The sequence below is a fragment of the Carcharodon carcharias genome, chromosome 6 (genome assembly GCF_017639515.1).
Source record: "Carcharodon carcharias isolate sCarCar2 chromosome 6, sCarCar2.pri, whole genome shotgun sequence".
NCBI lineage: Eukaryota > Metazoa > Chordata > Chondrichthyes > Lamniformes > Lamnidae > Carcharodon > Carcharodon carcharias.
The window spans coordinates 152333887-152358342 of NC_054472.1; positions in this window are offsets into that span (position 1 = coordinate 152333887).

The following is a 24456-nucleotide window of genomic DNA, read 5'->3' on the forward strand; positions in this document are numbered from 1 at the left end:
AACAGAATTACCTGGAAAAACTCAGCAGGTCTGGCAGCATCGGCGGAGAAGAAAAGAGTTGACGTTTCGAGTCCTCACTCTGTCGAAGGGTCATGAGGACTCGAAACGTCAACTCTTTTCTTCTCCGCCGATGCTGCCAGACCTGCTGAGTTTTTCCAGGTAATACTGTCACTTTAGTTTTTTTTGGCAGTTTGGTACATCAGTATTTTCAGCTTCATGAAATAGCACTAAAGGTTTTTGGCTGTTGAAAGTCTACTCTTAATTCAAACTCACTTAATTCTATAATTTGGATTTTTGCATTAATTTCCCTATTTATTAATATTGTTTAATTTGAATAATTGCATGCTAATTTTTTCATGCAAAAAGGCCTTTGATTAGAGTCTGTCTTAGTTATTTAGATTGTCCTATAATAATTCAATTGGGACAGGTAGAGTTTCACCTCTTGCTATGTTTACTCATTCTCATTTCTTAAAATTACTTTTTGTTCCTATATCTAGCTACTTACATAGGATTGGTCACTTGCAAACAAACAACCTTTTGGTAGAAGTGAAACACCTGAGGGGTTTGGATGATTATCTTGAACCAAGAAAGCAAAGTTTAGTACTTTAGAAACAATATTTAAATGCCAATTGTACTTTGGTGTTTTGAGTGGACTGAAAAATGCTTGGTAATCTATTTCAACAGTTGTTGTTAATCCATTTCCTAATATTCTTAGTTTTCTAATATTTTCTATTACTAACACCATAATAGCTGTCAATTTATTCCATGACAAGAAGAGTGGATGCCTTACAACTTCGATACAAGGATTGTAATGGGGTCAATTTTTTTTTTAATAAATGCATTTTATTTTCCCAGCAAACAATACTCAGTGCATGGACAAACACAACTAGCTCCTCCCACCCTCTCAAATGGCTTAAATGTAGGAAGTTACTCCAATAATAATCTGGAATGACAGTTCAGAAGTTTTTCTTTGACTATTACTTAGGTTTATAACCTTACAGAAATTTTAGATTCCCGTTTTGGATAGAAACCCCTCATCAGAGCACAAATTGAACCCAAATATAGGTTTCTGATGATGTAAGAGTTAGGTTGTCTGGTTCTTCATTTATTTTGAGAGAAGAGCAGATGGGAAAGTATCCAGCACTAGAACACCATTAGTACAAATTAGGCTCTGCATTTTAGCAAATAATCTTGCTGTATATCACCAACATTCATAATTTTTTTGCGTTTTAAACTCAATTACGTTTAAATTGTGTGAGACATTGTACATGTTCCAAATGTGGAATATGGGCAGGGTTTTGTTGAGCTGTCAAAGGTCTCACCCACTGGTCAGAGAACTGGCAAGGGAGCCCCATCACTTCCATGGGGGTGGGCGGGGGGGGGGCTGATGGAATTAAGAGCCCTTCAGACACAGGCACTTAATCGCAGGAAAGGCTCAACTGTGGACAGCTGAGATCCCTGGTGGCGGGAGATGCTGGCCATCAGAGGCCAGCAGCTCCTCATGCCACCAGTGCCAGTGGGAATGGTGTCTGCTGGTAGCATTGCACCCACCCAAGGCCCAGGGTCCCAGAGGGAAGCCAGGCCATAGGTGAATGAAGGTGGGATATGGATCTCATGGGAAGAGGTCAGAGACAAGAGTTGTACAAAAAAAGGAAAAAATTACTAAAAAAAAAATAAACAACCTCTTGGGTTGGCTTTTAGCAGCGACCACTCCAGTCTGATGCTGGGTCTCTTAATTGGGCACAGAATGCCTGATGGCAAAGAACCCTTCCAGTAGGCAGCTGGCAAACCCGTTGGGTTTTGTTGGGCGGCCTTCCAAGGGCTTGGGAGACCCATGCAGCCTCCATTTAATCCCTGAGCCTCCACTAAGTTGTGGTGCACTCAGGGATAATGGGTGTCCATTGGTTAATTAATGAGCCTAATTGACATCCTCCCACCAGTGGTCAGGCATCTCACGTCTTAAATGGCAAATACTGTTGCGCTGCATCTCATGCAATTAAGTGGGTCCAGCTACCATGGTTCCTGTCATGACAGGCTGCATAAAATCCAGACCACGATGTTTTTTATTACAGCAAGTTTGTAAAAACTGCCAGCTGTCTCTTTTTTCATGCAGCGTTCCTAGTCCCATTGTAACCAGCTCCACTATAAAGAGAATTAAGCAACTGTCCCAACCACATGATTGTATTACCAAAATAGTTAACAATGCAGAAAAGTAAGTGGAAATAACCTTTTCATTCATGTTGTGCCCTTTATGCAGAATTGAACAATATGCAAGTACAGTTGTTAGGATTTTTGAATGGCGACTGTAAAATTGTGATAAGTTTCTACACACAACTTTTACAATTGATTTTAAGGAGATTTGTGTACATTTGTAGAGCACTGGTTTAATTCATGATGTCCAAGGCCTTTTCAAAATTTACACCACCACCTAAACCTGTGAGATGTGCATTCCAGCCTAACCAGTAACTTATCCCCTGTCTATCCTAAGTTCGTGTAAGGTGCTAGAGCAATAGTCAAAAACCATAAGATGGAGATTTTTTCCCCCACCTGGTGCTTACTTATACCTTGAGGTTGCCCTGCATTCATAGCCATGACTTGTCCTTTTTTTTGTAGTAGAAAGATAGCAAATATTTTAGTATTGTATTCAGGACCCGAAGTCTACATGGACTGGAAGACAGAAGATAATTGATAAGGGTGCGCCTGCAGCACTGAAACACTAGACGATGAGCTTGATGACGCTGAAACACTAGACGACGAGCTTGATGAAGCATGCTAATATCATGCATAATGGTAAATTCTAAGGCAATACACTCTAGATCAAATTTGAATAAACATTTTAAACACATTCTTGGCTTAGCTGTATTAAATCATTATTCTGTACATTGAAGTCACACTACATGCATATCACAGATCTAATAAAATATAGTTTTTAATTTTTTTGTGTATCTACTTGTGACCAGAGTACTTTGATCTGGAGCTACTGAACATTTGTAGACATACTTTGAAATATTGCAAATTAAAAGAATGGGATCACATTGCACATTTCTTCAGATTTCCCTTCTGACCTTCAATTTTTTTTAAATAATTTATTTCTGATAAGATCAGCTATGGTAACCTCAGCCCTCTGTGTTACTTTTTTTATATATTGATTCTCAGGATATACTCATCACTGACAAAGCCAACATTTACTGCCAAGTTGCCCTTGAGAAGGTGATGGTGGCAGTTATTGAACTATTGCAGTCTTTGCAGTGAAGGTACGCTCACAATGTTGTGCTGTGCAAATCAAGTCATAAGAATTTTTAGGACAGTAAATGACTGTTGGATCCAAGTCTCCGTCATTTTTCAGTCAATCTCAACCCTACCTACAGCATTTCCATTAGATCTGTCTTGCCCCCTCTCTACAGAAATACCTTCATTGCAACTTAAACCCATTGATAGCACACTGTGCTTTGAAGGGAATTGTAAACTGTAATATACTCCAAAATCTCAATCTTCATTCATCCAGCGGTTGTTTCTGTTGGAGGGGGTGAGCTGGGGGATGGGAGGTGACAGAAACAGACATAGTGTTTGGTTCCCAAGCTGCACACTTGAATAAAGCAATTTTTCACACCAATAGTTCCCAATGCATAGGATAATTTTGTGCAAAATGGACCTCTTATGGTACACAAATATGAAGCACTTGTCGCATTGTTGTTTTCAACTCAAAACAAATTTATTTCATAATTCCCAGAATTGGATACAGGAGAATCCACTGATTGTAGCCAAACTAACTTTGATCATTTTACTAATTTTTCGTATGGAAGCACAGGTGAAACCAAAAGAAAATCTATTTTTTAAAAAACTGCCAAGCGTCTGATTCATGTTGAACAATTGTACATCCATTTCTGAATGCCTGGAATAATGTTTACTTGGGTATAAAAAATTTTGTCCAAAGTGTGTATCTCGTCTTTTTTTTGGTACAAGATGTATTTTTTGGTGTTTCTCGGATAATGACACTACTTGTGATCCAATATGATAGATTTCTATTTCTGTATCATGAGCACTGCGAATAAATTGAGACATGTTAATACTTGTTTCATGATTGTTTGCCTATTTAATGTGTTTTGGCTATGTTAGATTTTCAAGACCAGTATGTATTTGCTATGTCTTAGCCTAATGGGCATGAAATTTACTCAGGGTTTTAACAACTTTCTTCCTCCCCTGAAGATCTTGTCAAAGAAGGTCTTGCTGGAATTCAGTTCCTTGGAAACAGCTGATTAAATATCTCATCTGATAGACTATTCATCAGGTGTGAATGGAGACAGTGTCAAAGAACATGAGAAAAGAAGTAATCAGAGCAGGAGTCTGGCCCACTCTGCAATTCAGTAAGATCATAGTTGATATTGAACCCCTACTATTTTTCTGATTGATCCTTTGATTCCCTAAATTCAAAAATATTAATCTTGGCTTTGAATATATTCAATTCCACAGCCCTCTGGGATAGAGAAAGTTCTAAGGACTCTCCACCCTCAGAGTGAGGAAATTTCACCTCATCTGAGGATTGTTTGACTGTGGTAGAGAAAGTATTTGCACTGCTGACCTCAGGAGAAGAGTACCTATAATGAAATCATAAACCAGTTTACAATTTAGTTACACTTATTTTTGTTGCAAATGGAACATGTCCACGCATTGCACCTTTTTCAGCTGAACAGGCTTGGGAGATAGCTATTCCCTGGTCCATTCCCCATGTCAATGTCTTGACCAAAGTCTACTTGCCTGGTTTGAATTTAAACAAAAGCTTTAACTGTTCCCTGGTGCATTCATCACAGAAAGGCCTCTACCTACTTGCCAACCAGCACACCTCTTCTGTTGCATTAGAAATTGTTACCTTTGAGATTTGTTATTCTTGCAATTCTGCCTTGATGAGTGCAAGATAAAAAGCTTTGACAGCATGTATCTTTTCAGTAATAAGCCATAACATGTAGGAGCAGAAGTAGACCATTCAATGAGATTATGGCTGATCGGATAATCCTCAGGTCCGCTTTCCTGCCTTTTCCCCATAACCCATGATTACCTTACTGATTAAAAATGTCTATCTCAGCCTTGAATGTATTTAATGGCCCAGCCTCTACAGCCCTCTACAATAAAGAATTCCACAGATTCACTACCCTCAGAGAAGAAATTCCTCCTCATCTCTGTTTTAAATGGAAAACCCCTTATTCTGAGATTATGCCCTCTCATCATAGGCTCTCCAAAAAGGGAAAATAACCTCAGCATCTATTCTGTCAAGCCCCCTAAGAATCTTATTAATAAGGTCGACTCTCCTTTTAAATTCCAATGAGTACAGGGTCTATCTACTCAACCTCTCATAAAATCCCTCCATCCCAGGATCAACATAGTGAACCTTCTCTGGACTGCCTCCAATGCCACTACATCTTTCCTTAGATAAAGGGACCAAAACTGTTCACAGTATTTTAGGTGTTGTCTAATGAGTGCTTTATATAGTTTTAGCAAGACTTCCCTATTGTTATGCTCCATTCCCTTTGAAATAAGGGCCAACATTTCATTTGTCTTTCCTTTGCCTGCTAACCTTGTTTGCTAGTTTTACGATTCATGTATAAAGACACCCAAATTCCTCTGTGCTGCAACTTTCTGCAGTCTTTCTCCATTTGAATAATATTCAGCTCTTCCATTCTTCCTGCCAAAGTGCATAACCTCATATTTTCCCACATTATATTCCATCTGCCAAGTTTTTGCCCATTTACTTAACCTGTCTTTATCCCTCTGTAGACTCTGTGTCATCCTCACCACTTGCCTTCTGACCTATTTTTGTGTCATCCGCAAACTTAGATGAGAGAAGTGAATGTACTATCATCAAGTCATTATATATATTGCAAATAATTGTGGCCCCAGCACTGATCCACTATTAACAGGTTGCCATCCTAAAAATGTCCGCCCCTTATCCCAACTCTCATTCTTCTATTAGTAAGCCAATCCTCTAATACACTACCCCCTAACACCATGGGCTTTTATCCTATTAAGTAGCCTCATGTGCGGTACCTTATCAAACGCCTTTTGGAAATCCAAATATATTACATCTACTTTTTCCCCTTTATCTATCCTGCTTGTTACTTCCTCAAAGAATTCTAATAAATTTGTCAGGCACGATTTCCCCTTCATGAAGCAATGCTGACTCAGATTATATTATGTATTTCTAATTGCTCTGCTATTACATCCTTTATAATAGACGCTAACAGCTTCCCAATGACAGATGTTAAGCTAACTGGCCTAGAGTTACTTATTTTTTTGTCTCCCTCTCTTTTTGAATAAGGGTGTTACATTGGCAGTTTTCCAATTCTCCGGGACTTTTCCAGAATCTAAGGATTCTTGGAAGACTACCACCAGTCTATCCACAATCTCTGCAGCTACTTCCTTTAAAATCCTAGGAGGCAATCCTTCAGGTCCAGGGGACTTATCGGCCTTTAGTCTCATTAGTTTCCCAATTCATTTTCTCTAGTGATAGTTAATGTATTTATTTCCAGACCCCCCCACCTCCCCCACCACCCCCCCCCCCCTCCCCGGCCCAACTTTTGCCCCTGTCAAGTTCTATGCTACCAAGTGACTATTTAAAATTGAAGTATGGAATAATAATGAGACACTCAGCCTTATCATCATACACAGTGTGCCAACTAGCCTCTTTGAAGCAGGTTGGTGGGTTTGGGTCAGGAATTTCGATTCTTAATATCCAACCTCCTGATATGAACCCAGCTGATGTTGCTACTGGACAAGCCAGATTTCAGAGTGGAACCTGACTTGATAGATCCCAAGTTTTAATTTTTGTTTAGATACATAGAGTAGCTATTGAACAGAGTCAGAAGAGTCAGCTGATAAACTTTTAACAAAAGAATAAAACATTAAACAAGAAAAGATAACTATATTAACAACACTTCTGCACCCACAACTATACCTTTACTGATATACTCAGGTTTGTAAGGGTAACACAAAAGCTATTTGATACTCTAATATTCACAGTAAGTACACAGTCCATGTAAACCAATAGATGACCACACTTTGAAACCAAGTGACAGTTGCCACCCCAAACCTATGCTACAGATCTCTCAGCAACTCTTCCCCACCCCCAACGCTCGTCACACCATGAGCAAACTGGTCTCACTGAACTCTGTCTTTTGCATAAGGGCTTCCAATCTTCACTATAGAAGAACTTACTATGGAATCTTCTCCCAAACAACACTTGCTCCCAGATGCTTTCCACAACGGTCAACTTCCATAGTTTTCTGATGTTCCTCTCCCCTGGACAACCACGTGCATTTAAGTTTCCTTCCAAGCACTGTTACTCATCGACTCAGCTGTGCCAACAGAACATCACTGTTTCACATGCTCATAGTAAACAGTTACAAACCTTTGGTTGTTCCCTTGAATCTCCTGGCATCTCCCAGGCCTATATTTCTTTAAATCTGTGTCCTGCAGCTTTCTCTCTTTAAGCTTGGAGCCTTCCTCTCTGCTCCTTACTTTCACTTGCACAGAACAGGGCCTTTTCCAGATTCCTATTCCTGTCCTTGTCCTTTGACTGGACTGAGCCCTTGGGACCTTTCCTGTTACACTCCCCTGGATTTTGGGACTGTCTTTTTTAGTTTCTGGAACCCGGTCCTGCAGTTTCCTCTCCCATCCAACTTCTGAAATACTGACTTCAACTCAGTTTGGGACTTGCTATCTGCCCCTCTGCTATGCTGCTTCCAGCTGAACTCAAACTGCTTTCAACTGAATTTAAACTACTTTTCTGTCTCTATGGGGCCTCCTGTTGCTAGGCAATAGCATAGTTTTTTTTTCTACCTTTGTTTTAACTTCCCTACAAGAGTCATAAAATCTTCATTAAAATGCAGCCATATTTTAAAGTGAAGCTAAAACTCAACTTTTTATAATACACAAATACAAAAATACTATTAAACTTAAAGATGTACCTTATTCCCAAAACCCACAAATTCAAATATAACTTACTTAAACTATCACTATTCCCTAACACCACCCCCACCCCCAACAACTGAACGCAAACTCATCCATGTTATTTTAGTTAAGCTTCCCCTTAACATTACAGGTCGATGATCTTACATCAAGTGGAAAAAGTTAGAGAAGTAACAAGTCAAAAGCAAGTACAAAGGCAGGGAAAGGGGACGATGGAAAGAACAAAAGGAAAATTTTGTAGTGTGAAATATAGGAGAGATTAAATGGCAAAATGAATGGTGGTGCAAAGCAAAAGAGATGGCAATGGGAAAAGAAACAAAAGATGGGTTTAGAGGAGTTGTAAATAGAAAAAAACAATCATCAACAGCTGCTCTCTGAAGAAATGAGAGCAGAAGTTATGATCTGAAATTGTTGAACTCAATGTTGAATCTGGAAGGCTGTAAAATGCCTAATCGAAAAATAAGATGCTGTTCCTCGAGCTTATGTTGAGCTTCATCTGAATAAGAGGCCAAGGTTACAAATTAGTGGAATATTAAAATGAAAGGTGATTGGACGCTTGGGGTCATGTTTGCGGAATAAACTAAAGTGTTCTGCAAAGTGGTCATCCAATCTGCATTTAGCCTCCCTAATGTAGAGAAAACTGCGTTATACGCAAAGAAAACAGCATTCTATCTTGGAGGAAGTGCAAGTAATGGGTCCTGAACATGGGAACAGAGGAGGTAAAAGGGTAAGTATTGTATCTCCTGTGCTTGCATGGCAAAGTGCTGTGAGAAGGGAATGGATGATTGAGGAGTGGACCAGGGTGTTGTGGAGAGAACAATCCCTTCGGAAAGCTAAAAGAGGGGGGGAAGATGTTATTATGTTGGTAGAGACCATAACATTTTTTTTTAAGAATCCAAAAAACCCAGGTATTTACTAAAAGAATGAAGTCATGAGGTTCATGGTTTATGAAGATACATATGAATTAGGAGCAGGAGTCGGCCATTCTGCCCCTCGTGCCTGATCTGCCATTTAACAAGATCATGGCTGTTCTGATTGTGTCCTCTACTTTCAACTCTATTTTCCTGTCTATTCCTTATAACCTGTAATGCTCTTGTCAATCAAGAATCGATTTAACTCAGTCTTAAATATATTCAATGACACTACCTCCACTGCTCTCTGGGGAAGAGAATTCCACAGACTAACGACTCTGAGGAGAAAATCCTTCTTATCTCCATCTTAAATAGGAGACCCTTTATTTTTAAACTGTGATCCCTGGTTCTAGTCTCTGCCATAAGGGGAAACATCCTCTCAGCATCCATCCTGTCAAGTCCCCTCAGGATCTTTTATGGTTCACTAAGATCACCTCTCAATCTTCTAAACTCCAAAAGATATAGGCCCAAACTTTCTTCATAAAATAACCCCTTCATTCCAGAAATCAGTCCAGTGAACCTTCTCTGAACTGCTTCGAATGCAATTATAACCTTTCTTAAGTAAGGAGACCAAAACTGTACACTATTCCAGGTGTGGTCTCACCAAAGCCCTGTATAACTGTGGTAAAACTTCCCTATATATTTCATTCCCTTTGTATTAAATGACAACATTCCATTTGCCTTCCTAATCACTTGCTATACACATACTAACTTTATGATTCATACACCAGGACACCCTGATCCCTCTGCATTGCAGAGTTCTGCAATCTCTTTCCTTTTAAATAGTATATTACTTTTCTGTTCTTCCTGCCAGAGTGGACAAGTTCACATTTTCTGCCATTATACTCACTTGATCTTTGCAGACTCCATATATCCTCTTCACAAATTATTCTTCTACCTTCCTTTGTACAACAGCAAATTTAGCAACCACACATTTGGTCCCTTCATCCAAGTCAGTGGTATAGATGGTAAATACTTGAGGCCTCAGCATTGATCCCCGTGACATTCCACTAGTTACAGCTTGTCAACCCCAAAATTACTCATTTACCCCTACCCTCTGCTTCCTGTTAGTTAACCAATGCTCTATCCATGCTGGTATATTATCCCTACATCATGAGTTCTTAATTTGCATAGTAACCTTTGATGTAGCATTTGGAATAAAACTAGTGAGTTAACAGTGCAAATAGGGATTAATATCTATGATTTGGTGGTGATTACTGGGACGTGGTTACAGGGAGAACAGGTTTGGGAGTTGAATATCGGAAGGATAGGAAGGAAGAGGAGGCGGTGTAGCTTTGTAAGTAAAGGAAGAGATCAGTGCTATAGTGAGGAATGATATAGGCACTGGAAAGCAAGATGTAGAGTCAGTTTGGGTAGAAATAAGAACTAGCAAGGGAAAGAAGTCCCTGGTGGGAGTAATCTATAGGTCCCCAAACAGTAGTTCAGCAGTAGGGCACAGTATAAACCAGGAAACACTGGGAGCATGTAAGAAAGGCATGACAATAATCATGGGTGATTTTAATATGCCTGGACTAAGCAAATTGGCAAGGGTAGCCTCGAGGGAGAGTTCATAGCGTGTATTGGAGATTGTTCCTTGAGCAATATGTTGTGAAACCAACCAGGGAGCAGGCTATTCTGGATTTGGTTTTGTATAATGAGATGGGATTAATTAATGATCTCATAATAAAGGATCCTCTAGGGAAGAGTGATCATAGCATCCTAGAATTTCAAGTTCAGTTTGAGAGCGAGAAACTTGAGTCCCACACTAGTGTTCTAAAGTTAAACAAAGGTAACTACATAGGCATGAGGGCAGATTTGGCCCTAGTGGACTGGGCAGGAAGACTACAAGGTAGGACAGTTGATGAACAGTGGCAGATATTTAAGGAGATATTCAATTCCTCCCAAGTAAAATATATTCCAAAGAGGAAGAAAGATGGTAAGAGGAGGAAAAAGCATCCATGGCTAAGCAAGGAAGTTAAAGATAACATAAAGGCAAAAACTAAGGCATACCAAATGGCAAAGGTCAGTGGTAGGCTGGAAGATTGGGAAACTTTTAAAGATCAACAAAGGGTTACTAAAAAAAAATTAAAAAAGCAAAGGTAAATTATGAAAGAAAACTAACGCGAAATGTAAAAACTGACAGCAAAAGCTTCTACATATATATACAAGGAAAGCGAGTAGCTAAAGTGAATGTTGGTCCCTTGGAGGATGAGACTGGAGAGTTAATTGTGGGGAACGCAGAAATGGCAAAGACGCTTAATCAATATTTTGCCTCAGCTTTCACCGTGGAGGACACTAGTACCACCCCAATATTAATGGGCAGTGCAGAGGGTATAGAGAAGGAGGAACTTAGAACAATCACCATCACTAGAGAAAAAGTACTGAGCAGACTATTGGGATTAAAGGGTGACAAGTCCCCAGGACCTGATGGCCTACATTCCAGGTTCTTAAAGGAAGCAACAGTGGAGATAGTGGAAGCATTGGCTATAATATTCCAAAATTCCCTGGATTCTGGAAAGATTCCAGTGGGTTGGAAAAATGGTAATATAACACCCTTATTCAAAACGGGGGGAGGCAGAAAGTAGGAAACTATAGACCAGTTAGGTTAACGTCGTCATTGGGAAATTGTTGGAATCTATTATTAAGGAAGTAGTAATGGGGCATATGGAAAGTCAAAATGCAAACAATCAGAGTCAGCACGGTTTTATGAAGAGTAAATCATGTTTGACTAATTTGCTAGAGTTCTTTGAAGATGTGACAAGCAAAGTGGATAATGGGGATCCTGTAGATGTAGTATAACTGGACTTCCAGAAGGTCTTTGATAAAGTGCCGCACAAAAGATTAATACACAAGATAAGATCACACAGAGTTAGGGGTAATATATTAGCTTGGATCGAGGATTGGCTAACCAACAGAAAGGAGAGAGTCGGGATAAATGGGTCTTTTTCTGGATGGCAGGCTGTAACTAGTGGGGTGCCACAGGGTTCGGCCTATTTTAATGACTTGGATTCAGGGATAGAAGGTACTATAGCTAAATTTGCAAATGACACCAAAATAGGTGGGAAAGTAAGTTGCAAAGAAGAAATAAGAAATTTACAAATGGATATGGACTGTTTAGGAGAACGGGCCAGAATTTGGCAGATGGAGTTTAACGTGGATAAGTGTGAGGTTATCCATTTTGGCTGGAAGAATAAAAAGGCGACATATTATTTAAATAGAGAGAAACTTCAGAATGCTTCAGTGCAAGGGATCTGGGTATCCTCGTGCATGAATCACTGAAAGCTGGTTTGCCGTTACAGCAGGTAATAAGGATGGCAAATTGAATTTTGGCATTTATTGCTAAGGGAACAGAGTATAAAAATAGGGAAGTGTTGCTGCAACTGTACAAGGCATTGGTGAGACTGCAGCTGGAATATTGTGCACAGTTTTGGTCCCCTTAATTGAGGAAGGATGTAGTTGTATTGAAGGCGGTTCAGAGGAGGTTCACTAGATTGATTCCAGAGATGCGGGGCTTGTCTTATGAGGAGAAATTGAGCAGCTTAGGCTTATACTTGCTACAGTTTAGAAGGATGAGAGGAGATCTAATTGAGGTATATGCGATGCTAAAGGGTATAGACAAAGTAGATGTGGAGCCGATGTTTCCCCTTGTGGGGCATTCTAGAATGAGAGGCCATAGTTTGAGGCCAAGGGGTGGTAGATTTAAATCAAAGATGAGCAGTAATTACTTTTCTCAAAGGGTCGTGAATCTGTAGAATTCACTACCTCAGAGTGCAGTGGATGCCGGGACGCTGAATAAATTTAAGGAGGAGATAGACAGATTTTTAATTAGTTACAGGTTGAAAGGTTATGGGGAGAGGGTGGGTAATTGGAGTTGAGGCCAAAATGAGATCAGTCATGATTGTATTGAATAGCGGGGCAGGCTCATGGGGCTGAATTGCCAACTCCTGCTCCTAGTTCTTATGTTCTTATGTGGCACCTGAACAAATACCTTTTGGAAATCCAAGTACACCATAGTTACCGCTTCCCTTTTACCCATGTTGCTTGCTACTTCCTTAATCAATTTCAATAAATTAGTCAAACACGATTTCCCTTTCACAAACCATGCTGACCCTGCCTGATTGCATTAAGATTTTCTAAGTGCTCTTCAATAACCTCCTTAAGAATAGATTCTAGCATTTTCCCTGTATTAGGCTAAATGGCCTGTAGTTTCCTGCTTTCTCTCTCTCCCTCCTTTCTTGAATAGAAGAGTTACATTTGCGATTTTCCAATCTGATGGGACTTTTCAGCATCTAAGGAATTTAGGAAAACGACAGCCAATGTATCTACTATCTCAACAGCCAATTCTTTTAACATGCTAGGATGAAGTCCATCAAGTCCTGGGGGCTTGTTAGCCTTTAGTTCTAATAGTTTTCTTAGTACCCTTACCCTGGTGATCAAGTTCCTCCCTTCCTTTCAACGCTTGATTTACATGTATTAATGGAATGCTATTTGTGTCTTCCACAGTGAGGATAGGCACAGGATATCAGTTCAAAACTTCCACCATTTCCTTATTTCCCATTAGTAATTCCCCAGAACTATGTCTCTAAATGATCATCACCTTAGATATTCTTTTCCTTTTTAAATGCTTGGAGAAACTATTATTTTTTTTATATTTCTAGCCAGCTTTCTCTCCTACTCTAACTTCTCCTTTATTATTTTTTAAATCATTCTTTACTGGTTTTTAAATTCTTTCCAATCTTTTGACCTCCCACTAATCTTTGCAGGATTGTACGCTTTTTCTTTCAATTTTAAACTTCTTCACAAAGGATCAAAAAACATGAATCCTAATAACTAAACTCTATCTTAAATATTCTGTTGTGTTAAGGATAATAAAACTACAATGAACACAATTATTCATATTCTAAATCAAATGTCTTAACTCCATTCTCCTTCTCCACCTATTTGACCTGCACCCCAAACCTCAAGTCAGATAGTTATCAAAAATTGGAAGATGAACCGTTTGGTCTGAGTGCTGCTTCAAGGGATTGAGTGTTCTTGGGCCTTCCATTTACTTCCAGCAACATTGGATTTCAACTTTCCTCCAACTGTTCGATGGTTGTAAATTCCCATTCAATGCAGACGTCTTAAGTGTAGCCTCCTTGGGTCAGAACTCTCCTGTTTCTAATGTTCTTTAGCTCTGGAGTTTTGCACATCTCTCTATCTTTCTCCCCCAACCCGCCCCACTGCCCCCACCCCCATTATCAGGTTAGATGCACCAGAAGCCAGAAGTTCAACTGAATTCTGCTGAGATTTTTTTCCACTCCAGCTTGTTCCAAACTCTAAAAATAAACCACAGAAAAAGTAAACAAAAAGACCCGCTTGAACACCATACACAGCACCACAATCTACTCACTCTATAATTAACTTGCTCACCCCTTTATTCTTACTGTTTATTTCCCAGGCAATCTGGCCACAAGCCAGGTGCTTTTGCAGAAATCCAATCATCGAGAAGCCAAGTTCTTAAGAGACCATCACCCCATGTAAAATATACGTTTTTCCCCAAAAGCATATGGGCCATCACATTGTGCTTGGTAGTGGAATCACGCAGTGGTAATGGTAAAGGACAATCTGTTTTATGTGCAAGCTGGTGGCAAGTAAGCTGAGGACAGGTGAGGAATTTGTCATGGTTCTGAAAGTGAGCGAAAGGGTGAGAGCAGATATGCAGGAAATGGAATGGACACGGTTGAGGACCCTATCAACTATGGTGAAGGGAAATCATTTCCCTGTCTCTCTATTTGCTTAAAGTCTGACACATTTTTTTCTCAGTTCCTTCTTCACACGTGCTTTCAGACCTGTTGAGTATTTCTAGTATTTTCTGTTTTGATTTCAAATTTTCAGCAAGTACAGTATCTTGCTTTCATCCCTTTGAATCATTGGTTTTAACTCATTGACCACTCAACTCCCTTTCCTGATTTGCATGTTAGCTGATGTTGTTAATGGCTCTCTCTCTTTGGGTGCTGGCCTTCACTCCTTTAAATCTGCTGTCATCAACCCTTTCCTCCAAAAAAAACCCAAACCTTGACCCCCACCTCCAACTTTGGTTTCATCTCTAAAGTGCTTGAATGTGTTGAGCCTCCCAAATCTGTGTCCATCTTTCCTAGAACTCCATGTTTGAGTAAGTCCAGTCCACTCCACCCTGCAAAGTACCGAAACAGCTCTTGGGATGTCATTTGTGACTGATTTGTGAGTATGATAAAGATAAACCTTCCCTTCTCAACCTGTCTCCAATCTTTGCCATAGTTGATCACACCATCCTCCTCCAACATCTCTCCACTGCCATCCAGCTGAATGTGACTGCACTCATTTGGTTCCATTCTTATCTAATTGTAGCAATGGTTTTTCTTCCTGCTCCCACACCGTTTCCTCTGGTCTCCTCCAAGGACCTATCATTAGTCTACAAGCTGTACTTCGCCACCAACAACCTCGACTCTTCCTTGTTGCAAGATTATCAGGCTGTTTATCTGACATCCAGTACTAGATGTGCAAAGATTTCCCCCAACGAAATACTGGGAACGCTGAAGCCATTGTCTTTGTTTCCTGCTCCAAACTTTGTTCCTAGCTACTGACTTCATTAATCTCCCTGGTAACTGAAATTAAACCACGCTGTTTGCAATCTTGGTGTCATATTTGACTCTGAGATGTTCTTCCGACCACATGCCTGTTCATCACTAAGACTGCCTATTTCCACCTCTGTAACATGGCCCGACGTTGCCCCTGTTTCAGCTGATCTACAGCTGAAATCCTCATTTATGCCTTCATTACCCTTATTTTTACCAATTCCAGGGCAGTTCTGAAATGAAAACAGAAAATGCTGTAAGTATTCAACTCGTCAGGTAACATCTGTGGAGAGAAACAGAGTTTTTGGGCAGAATTTTACGTCCTATGTGCGGGCTCATGCCCAACCCGATCGGGTGTAAAATCGTGCGAGAAGATGTTGGGCAAGCGCCCCAACATCATCCCATGCTCGCGTGATATTTCACTCGGTGGGCGAGCGCAAAAGTCAGAAGCGCACATGCTGACAATTAAGAGGGCAATTAAGCTCAATGACAGTGCAATTGTCTCTGAGTGTTCGTGGCCTGTCCAACCTTACAGTTCGTGGATGGGCGAATTGGCCAGGCAGACTTGGCATTTTTCATCAAACCTCACCCAAGGGCTGGGTGAGGTTTCCATTATTAAATAAATAAAATTAAAATAAAACCTGTGGACAGCATTTTTATCATTTATATGTTCAGGTGCCTGATTGTGATGCTTGGGTAATTTTTTCCTGATTTTCAAAACCTTATTTCATGGTTTTTGGGTCTGCAGCTCTCTGAAGCAGCTCTGTGCTTCAGGGAGCTTTCTCTCAGTGCTTGCCTGCGCTCACAGAAACGAGCTGAAAATTCAGGCCAATGATTCAGGTTGATGATGACCCTCCACAGATATTGCCTGAACTGCTGAGTATTTCTAACATTTTTTGATTTTATTTCAGATTTCCAACATCTGCAGTATTTTGCTTTTGTATTAAAGCACGTCTGGTTGGTTTCCTACATTGTAACTTCCCTAAACTTGTGGTCATAAAAATCTCCACTGCACACATCCTTACTTGCAAATAGTCCCATTTGCCTAGCTCTCCTGTTCTTGCTGACTAGCATTGACTCCAAGTCAAGCAACATGTTGATTTAAAAAATTTCATCCCTGTTTTCAAATCCTTCCAAGGCTTAGCTCATCTCCATCTATGTAATTTCTCCTCTAGTCCCACAAAATTTCCAAGATATCTGAGTTCACCTAATTCCAGCCTCTTGAACATCCCTGGTTTTAATTGCTCCATCATTGGTGGCTGTGTCTTCAGTTGCCAAGCCTAAAACTCTGTAATTTCACCATGCCCCCCCAACCCCCCCACCCCACCTGCCCACCACCACCCGCCACCCATTCGGGGAATATAGGGATACAGTAAGAACTTATTGAAAAGGAATGAATTACTTAAAATCTCCAAGCACATTGGCAGTTAAAGGTTAATAGATGAACCTTGCACAGCCTTAAGGGCCTGTAAACTACAGAAAGGCCTTGGAGCCAGACTGTAGTCAGAGGATGGCAGTAACAACTAAGATTAAGTGTGCTCTTCAACAGATAGGGGAAGAACAGATGGTAAGGTCTCTGCCTGGGTGAAAACAAATAGGGATGCACTTGTTACAAAATGTCTTGTAACGTAAACCTATATGTTGACGAGATCGGAATCTGCAAACTGTTCTTGTACATGACCAATATTGTATAAATATGTTGAATACTCGTAGTTTAGCAGAGTACTGTCTCAAACTATATTGAGATGGTGCCCTCCTTGCAATTGCTCGAATAAATGATCGTAACCTGTACCTGAGTCTCCTGTGGTCAGTTCATCAAAGATACCACATCAATTTGGCATAGTCGGCAGGATACTTGTATCGGATCCTCGGGACGGCTCTGCAAAGTGGGTGAGTATATTAATATACCACCCGTAGTTAGTGCAGTAAGCCTACCTGAGAACAGTCCAGTCAAGTATCAAAAGAATCAGAAGGAGAACTCAGGACAGGAGGCGCCAGAGGGGTAATAGGCGTAGGAGCTGTGCAGGTGGGCCAGTGGTGCCGAAGCCGCACAGGGAAGCAGGACTATTACCAGAGAGAGGGGATCCCAGTAAGAGGTGGACGGAGCCGTGCTGGCAGGCTACGGTTTGAGGGATAACCTAACCTTAGTCGAAACCGCACTGGGAGGCCAGATCCCAGTAAGAGGAGGGTAGAGCCATGCTGGCAGGCTATGGTTTGAGAGGTAACCTCAGCCGAAGCCGCACTGGGAGGCCAGTCCCAGTACATAAGCGAAAACCACAAACCTCAAGTAACTAAGTTGTTAGGACTGTGCAAACGTACCGCACAGAGATAGACAGGAATAAGAACAGAGTACCGTCAGGGAAACAGAATAGTGCTATGGAACTCGACTGGGGAACCGTGGGCTCCATTACGAGGTTCATAGTGGAACAACAGCCAAACTAATTATAAAAATGCAGCAGGAGGGGTGGGATCCACAGGGAACTCCTGGGGAACAAAAACAGTGGTGAATAGAGCAGAAAAAGGATAAGGAAAAGAAAGGGGTGATGGTTATTATTATCTTGTATCTGCAGTTGTGCAGATGGATTAATACTAAGCTCCAGTCGACTAGAGAGAGAGAGAGACAAAGTCAGATTCAGGACAGATCAGATCAGTGGCAGCAGCTTGTAGTGATACTGATCAAGAGGAGGAGCTCTGAAGGAGAAACTTATGAGGGAGCTGAGACTGCCCCATCATACCCCATGGCCCCTATGGCAGTAACTGTTAGGAAAAGTAAAGTCAGGAGAGGCGAACTAAAATCCAAAGGGAGAAAGGGGGCTGGGGAATGGGATGAGGAAATTACAGAGAAAGTTAGGCATGTACCATTCAGTCTGGGGGAGAAGCAGGTTTTGCTTAAAGAACTGCCAAGACTCAAGGCTTGGCATAATAACCCAGATTTCTGAACCAAATTGCGGGAAATGCAAGATTTCCATGCAATGCACCCCCTTGATACCCATATACTGATGAAGGCTAAATGCCTGGGTGATATCTGGAGAAGATTACCACTGCAGTTTAGAAGTGGAGGCTGGGCGAAACCTGGGGACATCCCAGATCGGGAGAAGGCGACAGCCCTGCACGGGGAGTTTGAGGAGGCAGTTAAGGAAGCCTTGGGGGAGGGAGAAATGAATTGGGGGTATATAATGTCCCGTGCAGGATGACGAGATTTTCCTGAAAATGTGGAAGAATGATTGGGAACCGAAAGGTCTGGTACTGAATTTTCTATAACTTAAAAAAATGAATTGATCTAAGTTACAAGAGTTGCTTGTGCTGGAGAGAGAGAGAGATAGAAAAGGGGGGTATCCTTAGGGGGTTAATAAGCACTGATAGGCAGGAACTGGGGAAATATGAGCTTTCATCAGTTTGATTGTCCCTATAGGTGGAGCCTTCAAGATCCCTTTATTTCCCCCACTGCTATTTGAAATTTCTTTTAGAATATGAGAGTTTTAAGTCATTAAACAGGGTTAGATGAACCAACCTTTGTACCACCCCCTTGCAGACTAGTATTACAGCTTCCAAGCTGATTGGGATTGATACATACGAGTTGCATTAACTCATACGATTTAGTATTCTAAAATTCTGAGGGGGAAAATTACCTCAAGTTCAAGGGATTCTAGGAAAACCAAAAGGCATAAACATGTGGTCTAGATGGTTCCAATGGATAAAAAGGGGTTTCTTTTGAAGAGATGAATTAAATATGAAAGGAAATCTGCATCCCAACAGCACTGTAATTTGAAGTTGGGACAATCTTGAGATGTAAAGTGCAGTGTAATTTAACAGGTTACTTTTGAATCACTAGGATGCAATCTAAGATAATGAATGTGTCAATAAACATACGGGAATTATAATTTGGATACAAATCAATACACATAAGAAAGAGGCACTAATTCAAATGCTGCAAGCTTTTGTATGTGTAAGTCTGTTCCCAAAATATGAAGCTAAGCTCAAGACCTTGACAAAGTTTGGCAGAAATCCAATTTTTGGCCGAGTTAATGGGATAATTCTAAAAGAAACGGGTCAGACACAATTTAGTGAGTTACTTTTGAAACAATAATATGTTGTTTGAGAAGAAGATAAGGAAGCAAAACATGTCAATGCCTGATTTATGTTTTTAAAACGGTTATGAGAATATTCTATTTATTTTAAAGTTTCTCCAGGCAACCTGAACAAAATAAGATGGTAGCTGTTGCATGTGTAAAATGAAATGAGGCAAGTAGGAGAAAGAGTTAGGGAAAGAGGACACAACATACAAACTTTTTAAGGGAAGTGAATTTGATAATCTGGCCATCAACTGAGACATTGGAAACACACTTGGGGAGATAAGCAAAGATCTCGAGACAGTGATCCTCATTGACATGGAATAGTTAAGATGGCCTAAAGAGCAAGGAAACATTATAAACAATCAAGACAATAGAGAAACTGACATCAAAAGAACCTTAGGATGATCATGGTCAGAAAAAAACCTAGAGGTAAAACTGTGTGGAATCTGTAGTTCAGGAATTGAAATGTAAGGAGAAATAATACTTAACAACAATTTACCACAAGTTGGATACAGGTAAACGGAAAGCTGGAAAAAGGCTAAATAGATGTATTACTGATTGCATTAATGTGCCTGCGAGCTACAAAAAGTAAGACCACAGGATTAACACTATGATGACGGACAGAGTTAAGTGGCTCGCAGAGAGAACCATCACTGAAAGTGAAGATATTAAGCCATTGAAAGATAGGATAAGAAGGTGCATTGTAGAATTGGGTCGGCAGTTTAAGGAATTGAGATCCGACGTGGGGCAGCAGCAGGAGACAGCAGACTAGAAAGAGTGGAGGGTGCCTATCCAGATGGATTCAGATCAGGGAACTCATTTCACAGGAAGAGTCATTAAAGAAATGTATAAATTTAAATTTAAACAGAAATTCCACATTCCCTACCAGCCACAAAGCTTGGGGATGGTGGAAAGAATGAACTGAACTTAAAAAAAATCGGGCATGGGAGGTCCGCCACTACCCAGTCACCTTCCACATCTACTTCCACAGTCTGAGTAGAGATAATTGAAGCCCCTCAAATCACACCAACTGACCCACCTTGTCCAACTATGCATCCAGGACTGATAAATGGTTTGGTACTGGTTAATCAGAAGTTTTGTATGATAATGTACACCAGAAGCTGGTACCCGTAGTCTTGAACATATCCAGAATTGCTGTGCCCCAGTTGTGTTCAACCCATATTCGAGTGTATATGCTGATATTGATTGTGTATCTAACTATATATGGCTCTCATGGGCCAGCTGATGATTGAAGTATCTCAGTTCAACGGCGAGATGTGATCAGGCTTGGGAGGGAATCGCGTTAAGCGCAGCCTGATAAATGACACGATATTCAATATAGGGACATCAGTGGTTAATTCAGAATCTGGCAACTGTTGACCAGAAGGTCCGGGCCCTGAGCTTTAAGCTTAAGGAGATTCTAGAGTGGGAACAGGGAATTCATAACACCCAATTAAATACAGACCAGGACATGACACGGTTAATCCAAAGCCTGGCTACCGTACTCAAAAGTCATGCAGGGACCATCAACAAACTAATTGAAATAGGGAAAAATATTTCAGACGAAGTGAGCAGAAATGATGTTTGCAGCACATACGGATCTTGGGCACTGGAACAAGCATGAGAGAATTTAAGACAGATTAATGAAGGGTAGTTCCCTTATGGGTAACTAATGAGCATTTATTGAATCTTTCACGACACAGGAATCAAGACTTGACCGGTTGCCAGCTCAGAGGTTTGACACGAGTATACAAAATGAATGTTGAATGTATAGTGAATAATAATATGCTAATAGGCATTATATTAGTAGTACCTGTCATACCTATGTCAACACCTGGCAGGACCTTATATAGAGTAGAAAAAATTGGGGTTATTCGGGGGATTATTATATTAAGTATCACGATATTCCGCCATACGCAGTAGACATAGAAGGAAATACAGTTAGCACCACATTAGAGGGGTGTAGTGTGGAGACCACCACAGTAGTATGTGCACACCCAATATATGAGACGGAAGAAGCAAAGTGCGGATTTAAAGCAGCAGCAAACTGTACAATGGAAACTATATGGGCTGTAAAAGAACCGACCCATGTTGCATATGCAGGGAATGGGAGATATTGTATCACCACATGGCAGGAAAGAATCCAGTATGGCAGTAACCAGATATGCCTCATTCACAATCATTCGGTGTGCCTACACCCACAGGTGCCAGCAAGGGTGGGGAAGGTGGAACTGGTTGAAATATACAAGAGAGGAACAACTACTATTCAGGTCGTGAAAAACCTTAAAGATAACCTGACACAGTATTTGAACCAGTTCTCCTATGAAATTCCCCTATTACCAAAGCATCTCACCACAATTCGGGGACAGGCTCAACAGATATATAGAAATTGATATACACTGCAGTAACAGGTTAGAGCCTTAAAGATGGATATTGAACAAATAGATGTCTCTAACTGGTGGGAGGATCTGTAGAATTGGGGCTCAAATGTACAGATACACCCCTGGATTTGGATTATCTCCCATGCCCTAGTCATTCTTCCGCTGATATTGATTGTGTATCTAACGCATTTAATAAACTGCACTCGGAGGTCACAAAAAAAGTGGTGTTGGAGGATTTTTAGTAGATGGAGTAGGAATTTGGTAAGCCAGAGGTTCAGATTAAAGGACCAGATGATACAGATGGTGCGACCAGTACAACCCGTGCCCCTTTTACGTGCCAAAACTGGATACCTGGCCAGTATCAACGGGCAGCGGTGCGTAAAGTGGGGGAATGGACAACACCACAGTAGTTGGCTGCCTTGGGCTAGGCCATGGGTTAAAAGGGGGGACTGTTAGGGAGAATATAGGGGTACAGTAAGAACTTATTGAAAGGGAAAGAATTACTTAAAATCTCCAAGCACATTGGCAGTTAAAGGTTACCAGATGAACCTTGCAAAGCCTTAAGGGCCTGCAAACTACAGAAAGGCCTTGGAGCCAGACTGTAGTCGGAGGATGGCAATAACAACTAAGATTAAGTGTGCTCTTCAACAGATAAGGGAAGAACAGATGGTAAGGTCTCTGCCTGGGTGAAAACAAATAGGGATGTATTTGTTACCAGAGATGTCTTGTAATGTAAACCTATATGTTGACGAGATCGGAATCTGCAAACTGTTCTTGTACATGACCAATAATGTATAAATATGTTGAACACTTGTAATTTAGCAGAGTACTGTCTCAAACTGTATTGAGATGGTGTCCTCCTTGCAATTGCGCGAATAAACAATCATAACCTATACCTGAGTCTCCTGTGGTCCATTCATCAAAGATACCACATCACCCGCAACACCCCTTGCCCACTACCTCACACCCCACCACCCCCCAACACCCCCAACCGCCACCCCCCCCCCCCACCCCCCCCACCCCCCAACCACAGTAAATCTTGCCAACCTCTCTTTCTTCCTTTACATTGGATTACATAGGAACATAGGATATATGACACAGAAATAGGCCATTCAGCCCAACCAGCGTTAGCCAGCATTTATGTTCCATTGATTCCCCTTCCTTCTTTCCTCACCTAAATCTATCACATAGCCCTCTATTCCCTTCCCTCTCATAAAAGTGTCTAGCTTCTGCTTAAATGTAACTATACATTTCAACCACTCCCTGTGGTAGTGAGTTCCACATTCTCTCCTGAATTCTTGAATTCCCTGTTAGATTTCTTGGTGACTACCTAATATTGATGGACTCTAGTAATACTCTTCCTAACAAGAAGTGACATTCTCTCTAAATCCAAAAATCTAAATCTTTCAAAACCTTTCACAATCTTAAAGACCTCTATCAGGTTACCCTCAGCCTACTGTTTTCAAAAGAACAAATATACAGCCTGTCAATCCATTCCAGACATGTACACTTATTTGGCACATCCTTGTAAGCCAGTGCTTCCACAACTTTTCTCACTGTGACCTCATTTTGAAGCTGGAAAATTGCTGTGCCCCCAGAGTGACAACAGGGGGAGTTGGAGGCGGAGGGTGGTAGAGCAATGACAGTGGGATTGGGTGAGGCTCTGAGAGATTGGGGTAAAGCTGTGAGACCAGGTGAGGGATAGAACTGTGGGAGGGGCATGGTAAAACTGAGATAGCCAGGGGTGGATGGGGAGGGTAGAAATCTGAGTGGGGTGGGTAGAGCTATGAGAGGGGGAGGTCGGAATCTGTAAGGGAGGGTGGTGGCTGGAGAACAGGCAGCTACTTTTTTTCACTTACCATTTTTCAGGCTCTGTTAGAGGTAACGATGAAGCCTCGAAGCTGATGTCATCAGGCCATACCTGCCAGACCAAGACAAGAAAAAAATTGTGCGCATGCATTTCAAAGGGCCTTGGAGTGATCCGGTGGAGGGGCAGGTGGAAGGAGTGAACATTTTAGTGGTATTGATCATAATTCAGTTAATTTTGACATAATTATGGAAAAGGACAATGATAAAACAGGAGTGAAAGTTCTAAATTTGGACAAGGCCAATTTTACTTAGCTGAGGAGTGATTTTTTAAAATTCATTCAAGGGATGTGGGCTTCATTAGCTGGGCCAGCATTTACTGCCCATGCCTAGTTGCCCTTGGTGAGCTGCCTTCTTGAACCGCTGCATTCCATGTGGTGTAGATACACCCACAGTGCTGTTAGGAAGAGAGTTCCAGGGTTCTGACCCAGTGACAGTGAAGGAGCGGCAATATATTTCCAAGTCAGGATGGTGCGTAACTTTGAGGGGAATTTCTAGGTGGTGATGTTCCCATCTAACTGCTGCCCTTGTCCTTCTAATTGGTAGTGGTCAAGGGTTTGGCAGGAGCTGTCTAAGGAGCCTTGGTGAATTCCTGCAGTGCATCTTGTAGATGGTACACACTGCTGCTACTGTGCGTCGGTGGTGGATGTTTATGGATGTGGTGCCAATC